Genomic DNA, 7,178 nt, shown 5'->3' with positions numbered 1-7,178 from the left:
GTTTTCCTATGATTTTTATACAAAGGATTCGTTCTCGCTAAAGATAACTTGATTGATCGAAGTGGCAAGGACTGCGGGGGTAAGGAATATGTTTCTCCAATAATGATGAGATAATTTGGCATCCTTTTATGAATTGCCATTGTGTTGTATTTCTTTAGGGAAATCACCTTTAGCTTAATTTGTCCCTTGTAAGGTATTTTGCAACATTTCGAATGACTTTAACCAAGAATGATATTTTGCTTATGCAGCCTAACTATAAGAATTTTCTTGATAATGATTTTTACATCGAGTCGTCTGGTATCCATGGATACTAAAATGTCATTAAGGTTAATAGTTTTAGTATGATTTTAATACAAAGGAGTCATCCTCACTAAAGATAATTTGATCAAGCAAAGATGGCAAGATAGTAAGAAATGGTGTTTCTACAATGAAGTTGAGACAAGATTGAACATCTTTTCTTCAATTATCATGGTGCTAGGTTTCCTTTGGAGTATTGTGTATATATAATACTTTTGGTTTACATCCTTTTGATAACCTTACACACATGTTTGGTTCATGGCTACATTGACTACACTTAAATTCTAACAATATATGTTAATGGGTGTAGGAATGGCCAAGTTTATATAAGAATGGATCAACACCTAGAGTGTCAAAGTAGTTTCATTAAATCAAGCTTGAAATATGCATTGATAATACATTTATTTGGTTTAGTGAATGTTAACATATTCGTTTATAAACTTCATCAAAGTTAGAGAAATTTTACGTAGGATAAAACTAAAACAACTTAAAATTTGGAACTGAGAGAGTAATGAGTATCAGCCTTATGCATTCGCGAGTATTGTGACAATGTAAAGGTTGGGGTATGTTTTTGCTTAGATTATATTTTGTCGTCGAATAGTTTCATCGTTGATCGGTTTGTGAAACTCCTTGTGTTTTTCAATTTGCAGGCAGGAGATGTGGTGGTGTTGCTTTTACAGGGTTCAGGTCTCTCTGATTAGAAACCAGAGTGCATGTGTTTAATTTTAAGTTTATCCCTAATAACGACTAAACAGTAGGTGGTCGACTATTTACTGTGTAGCGTTTAGGAAAACGTTGTTCACCAATACATATGATATGTTTATTTGGATTATTTTTTGTTACACTATATTGTTGGGTAGGAACATGTTAACGTTAGGTTGGGTTGGTGAAAGTTCCTTGTTTGGTTTTAATAATTGAGTAACAACCTTGACGGACTAATGTGTTTAAATGTGAGATACACAGGTGATTAGTCCATAGGTACACTTGTGTGAGCAACTCATGCCATGATGGTGAAGATAGCTTGGATTTGTTGCAAAGCTCACACATGTGATAAAGGAGCTCATTGCATATAAGACATGACATTGAGTCATGTGACTAAGGTAGAGAAGATCAAAATAAGACTTGGCTTGATGGACCGGTTGCAAGTGTGAAGGGCAAATTGAGTGATGACTTGGCATCGATGGACCGAAGCAACGGTAAAGAGCAAGTGAAGTCAAGATTGATGAACCAATAAGGTTACATGATGATATGAAGTGGATCATATCATTTGTGATTGGTTGGTGCATGTGTTGCATCAACATTGAAGGAGATGGAATGGAATGCGCAAGGCAAAGGTATAACCTATAGGGCACTTTATTTCACCGATCTAAGTTGAGTAGAGAAGTGCTTGACCAGATTTAGGATAGATAGCCGTACTATAAAGAGGGGAAATCTTTTAGTTGCAACGGTTATTTAGTGCCACTAAGTGTGAGTCTCAATTGCATATGCATTGCGCTTAGTGATGTGGTGAGGTGCAAGAGAAAAGCCTTTCAAAATGATTTAGAAATGCTAACTCACACACTTGACTTGTTGGAACACTTGGTGGAGTTGAGCACATTTGAAAAGGCCTTAAAAATGAAGTTTGGTGGGTTGTTTCTGTGTTCCTCGTAATTTCCAAGCTTGTCTCAGAATGTCTAAGAGGGTCGGAATATCCAAAGAAATTTTCGACCAGCCTTCTCTATTTGGTTTGTGATTTTCAACTTGGATATTTCGAACGTGCTTTAATTTTCCGAACCTAGATGAACGTGCCTGGATATTCTGAACCTAGACGAATGCGCCTGGATATTTTGAACCTAGACAAATGCGCCTAGATATTTTGAATCTGGAGGAACGTGCTTGGATATTCTGAGGCGGGAGCTCCCCAACAGTCTAGATTGAGGGGACGCTCCAAAATATCCAAGCCAGTATCCAAGTCATGCTTGGATATTCCTAGGTGGGAGTTGTCTAGGCTGCTGGTTAAAGGGGGTGCCTCCCCCTTTTCCCATTCACTCTTTTGGCTCATTTGCAACATTTGGGGATCCTTTGAACTAGGGTTCTTCTTCCTCCTCTCTCATCTCTCTCTCCCATGGTTGGTGCCACAATTCCTATGAGAGATTGAGTGCCCTATGTGGGCAAGGTAGAGAGATTGAAGATCCACATCCTCCCTTCTTCTCCCTCTCTAAGCTTAGTGCTAATTTGTGAGAGAGGTTGAGAGACCTAGTGTGTGCATTTAGGGATTTGCATTTTGTGGCACTAGGAAATCTTTGTGATTAGGGAGTTCTTGTTACTCTTAGTGCAACCTTGGAACTTATCTCAATGGGAACTAGCTTAGTGGCAACCAAGTGAACCTTGGGATAAAAATTACCATGTCAACCTTGTTCATCCCGTTGGTTTGTAATCCCCTTACACAAGCTTGTATTTACTTATTCATATATTGTGCTTGTGTAATTGCTCATGTAATTAGTTAGCTTGTGTAGCTTGCTAGTTACCTTCTTGCTTGTGTAGCTTCGAAGTAGCTCCTTTGTGTAGCTAGTTTACTTTGGTAGTAAATTAGTTGCTCTCTTGGACTAAATGGCTTGAGTAGCATTGTTAGTCACATTGCTTAGTTTAGTAGCTAAGTAATTTGAGCTCTCTAATTTGGCTTGTGTAGCCTTATTATTGAGCATTGCTAGTGAGCTTAGGATCTCTGTGCTTTTGCTTACTAGATTGTGTAGGAGCTCACCGGTTGCTTGAAGTACTAGTGGCATAGGTTTATGTGACCTTGCTCCTAGAATTATTTAGGTGTGCTCTAGCTAGCCTGGCACCTTAGTTGCATAATTAGGATCTTTTAAAGGTGTTTGAGAACATAGATAGAGGGGTGTAGTCTTGGATAGACCGATAGTTTTAATTTTGTATTTGTTTCGGTTAGCCGGCACGATTAATTTTAGAAAGGACTATTCACCCCCCCCCCCTCTAGTCCGTCATCTCAACCCTATAAGTGGTATTAGAGCCGAGGTCTCTCATTTGTGGTCTTTACCTACCCGAGAGGATGGTGACTTATGGCCTAGATGTTGATTGTCCACATATTTTTGATGGCACACACTTTGCACAGTGGAAAAATTAGATGATATGTAATTTTAAGTTTATTTGCCCTCAAATATAGTGGATGGTAGATGTAGGCTTTTCTCATGTGTTGGATAAAAATAATCTAACTCAAGCAAAAGAGAAATGCCTAGATCTTGACATCCAAGCTACTAACATCATGTATAGTTATTTGGATGATTGCATATTTGGAGAGATCATCGATATGAAAACCGCCCATGACATTTGGAGTTATCTCAATAAGAAATATGGGACGGACTCCAATAATGATGATGATGATGAGCCCAAGAAGGATGCACATGAGGATATTGAGCATAGCCACAATTCGATGATTGTGAAAGATTGCTCCACCTTATGGCCAAGTGATGATGATGAAAGATTTACCACAAGTTCACTTGACAAGGTTGATGATAATGCCACAAGTGATGCAATTGATGATTCTACTCCATGCATACTTGATGGCGATGATGATGGATCATGCTTGATTATGAGAGTGATGTTTCTACAAGCTCTCCAACTACATCACATTGCTTCATGTCACAAGGTGACACCAAGGTATCTAATATAAATGTGATTAATCTTGATTCATATGAGGAGCGTCTAGATAGATATGGTTGCATGATCAAAGATTTAGAAAAAGAGATGGCTAAAACCAAGAAATTAAAAAATAAAAACTCTTTTCTAAAGAAAACATATGAACAACAAAAGCATCTACTTTATGTTACTACTTGTTCACACGAGGAGCTAAAATTAGCTCATGAGGAACTTAATGTTGCTCATGATAACTTGGCACAAGACCATGCTTTTCTCACTAAAAAGCTTTCCAATGAGAAAATTAAAACTAGTGAGAGCTCTTCACATGGGTCAATTGATCAATCACATAATGTTACTAACCCTTGTGATGTAGGCAAGAAGAATGCATCCACCTCTTGTGATGATTTATTAGCTATGCCATATTCTTCACATATAAATGCTTGTTCTACTTCTATATCTTGTGAGACTAACCTTTTAAAGGAGAACAATGAGCTCAAAAGTGAAGTGAAGAATTTGAGTAACAAGTTAGAGAGGTGCTATAACTCCAAAGTTACCTTTGAGCATATGTTGAACAACAAAAGAAGATATGGACATAAGAGTGGCATTGGATTCAACAAGAGCAAGAGCAAGGGCAAGAGATGGGGTGAGAGAAGATATGAAAGAGAAATAAACAAGCAAGAACAGATGAAGCTATCTCATCTCATGTGCTTCAAACGCCATGAAACGGGACATCTTGCAAATGGTTGCCAAAATGAAGAAAAGCTCAAGTTAAAGAAAGAAGAAGAGAGGTTAAAGCATATCAAGTGCTTCAAGTGTCACACATGGGATTATCTCACCTCTATGTGCCCAACCAAGCAATTGGTGAAGTAACAAGTGAATCCTCAAACAAAGTCACAAGTTGAGCAAGAAAAGATACCCCAAGAGCAAATCAAGATCAACCATGAAGATGGTGGTGATTTGATGATGAAAAAGAAGAAAACAAGAAGGGATGCAAAAGCAAGAGAAAGAGCAATGTGTCCAAGAATGAGTCAAGACGCAAAGCAAATGAGCAAGAACAAAGAAGAAAAGATGAAGAAGATTTCTCATATGAGGTGCTATAGTTGTGACACATTGGGTCACCTAGCTTCGGGTTGCCCAAACAAGCTTGAGAAGAAGGCTCAAGCAAACATGGAGAAGCAAGGCAATGAGAAGCATCACATGAGCAAAGAAGAAAAGGCTCAATCAAAGAGGAAGTGTTATTTATGCTAGAAAAGGGGACACATAGCTAATTCATGTCCCCTGGGTAACAATTCTAAGCCTATTTCAATTGATGATAATATTGTGCTTAGAAAGGATGGCAATGGTACTTCATTAGTTGCAATTGTAAAATATCCTGCTATTCATACAAAGGCAATATCTAAGTATGTTGCTCCTAACTTGAGAGGACCCAAACTAGTTTGGATACCATTAAAAAGTGGATGATTGTTTGTAGGTACCATCGGCATTAGAGGCTTGATTCAATTGAATTCATATTGTTCATCATATGATTGAGTCAAGTATTGAAGCTTAGTACATATCACATCCCAATGCCAAGTCAAAACAAGTGAAGTCCAAGTGCTGCAACATACAAGTGTTATTCATCAAGTTGTGGTGATTTAATTGGTTATTATTAGAAGCTTGCAAATATTTGAGTTGAAGCTTGCTATGGATGATCATTAGCTAACCAAGGTATACTCTTTGATTTTATTTGGGTGCATATAAGTTGGTTGAATTGGAAATATATGCATTGTTGCTTGCTATGAGATGTTTGAATGGATTAAAAGCTTAGAAATCAAGTTTGGATTGACTTTGTGTTGGATAAGTTCATAAGATGACTTTTAGTAAGTGGATTAAGTGGAGTTATGTCTTGTGAAGGTATCCAAACAAGTTGATTTCAAGTTTGATTCACATTTGATGAAGAATAGCTCAAGTGTTGAAATCTATCCTAAATTGAGAATCTGAGCTAGCTGAGATCAAGTCTGAGTTTGATGGATCAAATCTATTTGGATTAGCTTGAAATTTGGTATGCATACTATAGACTTATGATATTAGTTTTTGTATAAATTTCATGAGAATTGGATAACAGATGCTTCGATATTGGAGTGGATCTTATCAGCTGTGGTGCAGTAGTTTTCAGCATATAGCAGTGTTGGGTGATGTGAAAACTGGTAGCAATCTAGTAGTCAAATGAAGCTCAAATTTTTATAGCTGCTAGAAGACTTAGTGTAGCACATCTTCACCAAATTTAGTGGTTATTGGATTTGTACATTGGGTGTTATGGATTGATTTAGAGTCACTTTGATATAGGTTCTCAAGTTAAAAACATGATTATAAGTGGTTAAGGTACCTAAATTTGGGTTTGGATTGAGCTAGAATCATGACAAGTAATGATTACAAGGCCATTTGATCGTGGAGTGTGTTTGGCACACATTTGGTACTCTAATTGGAGATCAAGATCAAACTCAAGATGAAGATGAAGTTTAAGTTCTGGTGACTATTGGAGATCTTTTGGTAGAAAGAAAATGACTTAAATAAGTAGAAATAAAAGGACTTAAAGAAGGATTCAAGATTATTCATCACGTTATGTCCATTCCATTGATCAATCAAACAAAGCTATTTCAATTGGGTATCAACAATGGTTCTTTGGAGAGGCTGTCTTTGCCCATGTGTGGGATGCCGCCCAATGTGTGGGAGAACTGAGCACGTGGCTTGGAAGGCTAAACAAGGATGGTGATCTAGAGACATTTGAGATGCTTAATTGAAGCAAATCAAAAGAGTTGATGTAGAAAGCAAGCAACACCCAAAAAAGAGCAAGTCATGGAATTTCAAGTGGTATTATCACATTTGGTGCTCTCAAGCAAGCAATAACAAATGATGAAGCAAGCCAACCACAATAAAAAAGTGCACTTGATCATAAGTGGTTCTCTTTTCATATGAGTGAAGAGTGGAATTCAAATGCTAATATTGGTCTTCACCAAGCTATTGAATCGGACTTCATATTGCTATTTTGGAGTTTAATTGTAATCTAATGACTATCCTCTACTCCAAGATAGCAAAGGTGTCATTGTAATGTGCATGATCATTTTTCATCCCTTACTAGTATACGGTTAGTGCATATAGTACATGATTTATAGGATCATGCATAATGAAAAGTTTAAATTCATAGCCTACCACTATTGCTTGAATGATTAATTGATCTAGTGATAAGTATATGAGTTTGTTCATGAGCT

Source organism: Miscanthus floridulus, chromosome 8 (genome assembly GCF_019320115.1).
Source record: "Miscanthus floridulus cultivar M001 chromosome 8, ASM1932011v1, whole genome shotgun sequence".
NCBI classification, from domain to species: domain Eukaryota; kingdom Viridiplantae; phylum Streptophyta; class Magnoliopsida; order Poales; family Poaceae; genus Miscanthus; species Miscanthus floridulus.
The sequence above is the reverse complement of the archived record's forward strand: the minus strand, read 5'-3'. Positions refer to the sequence as shown.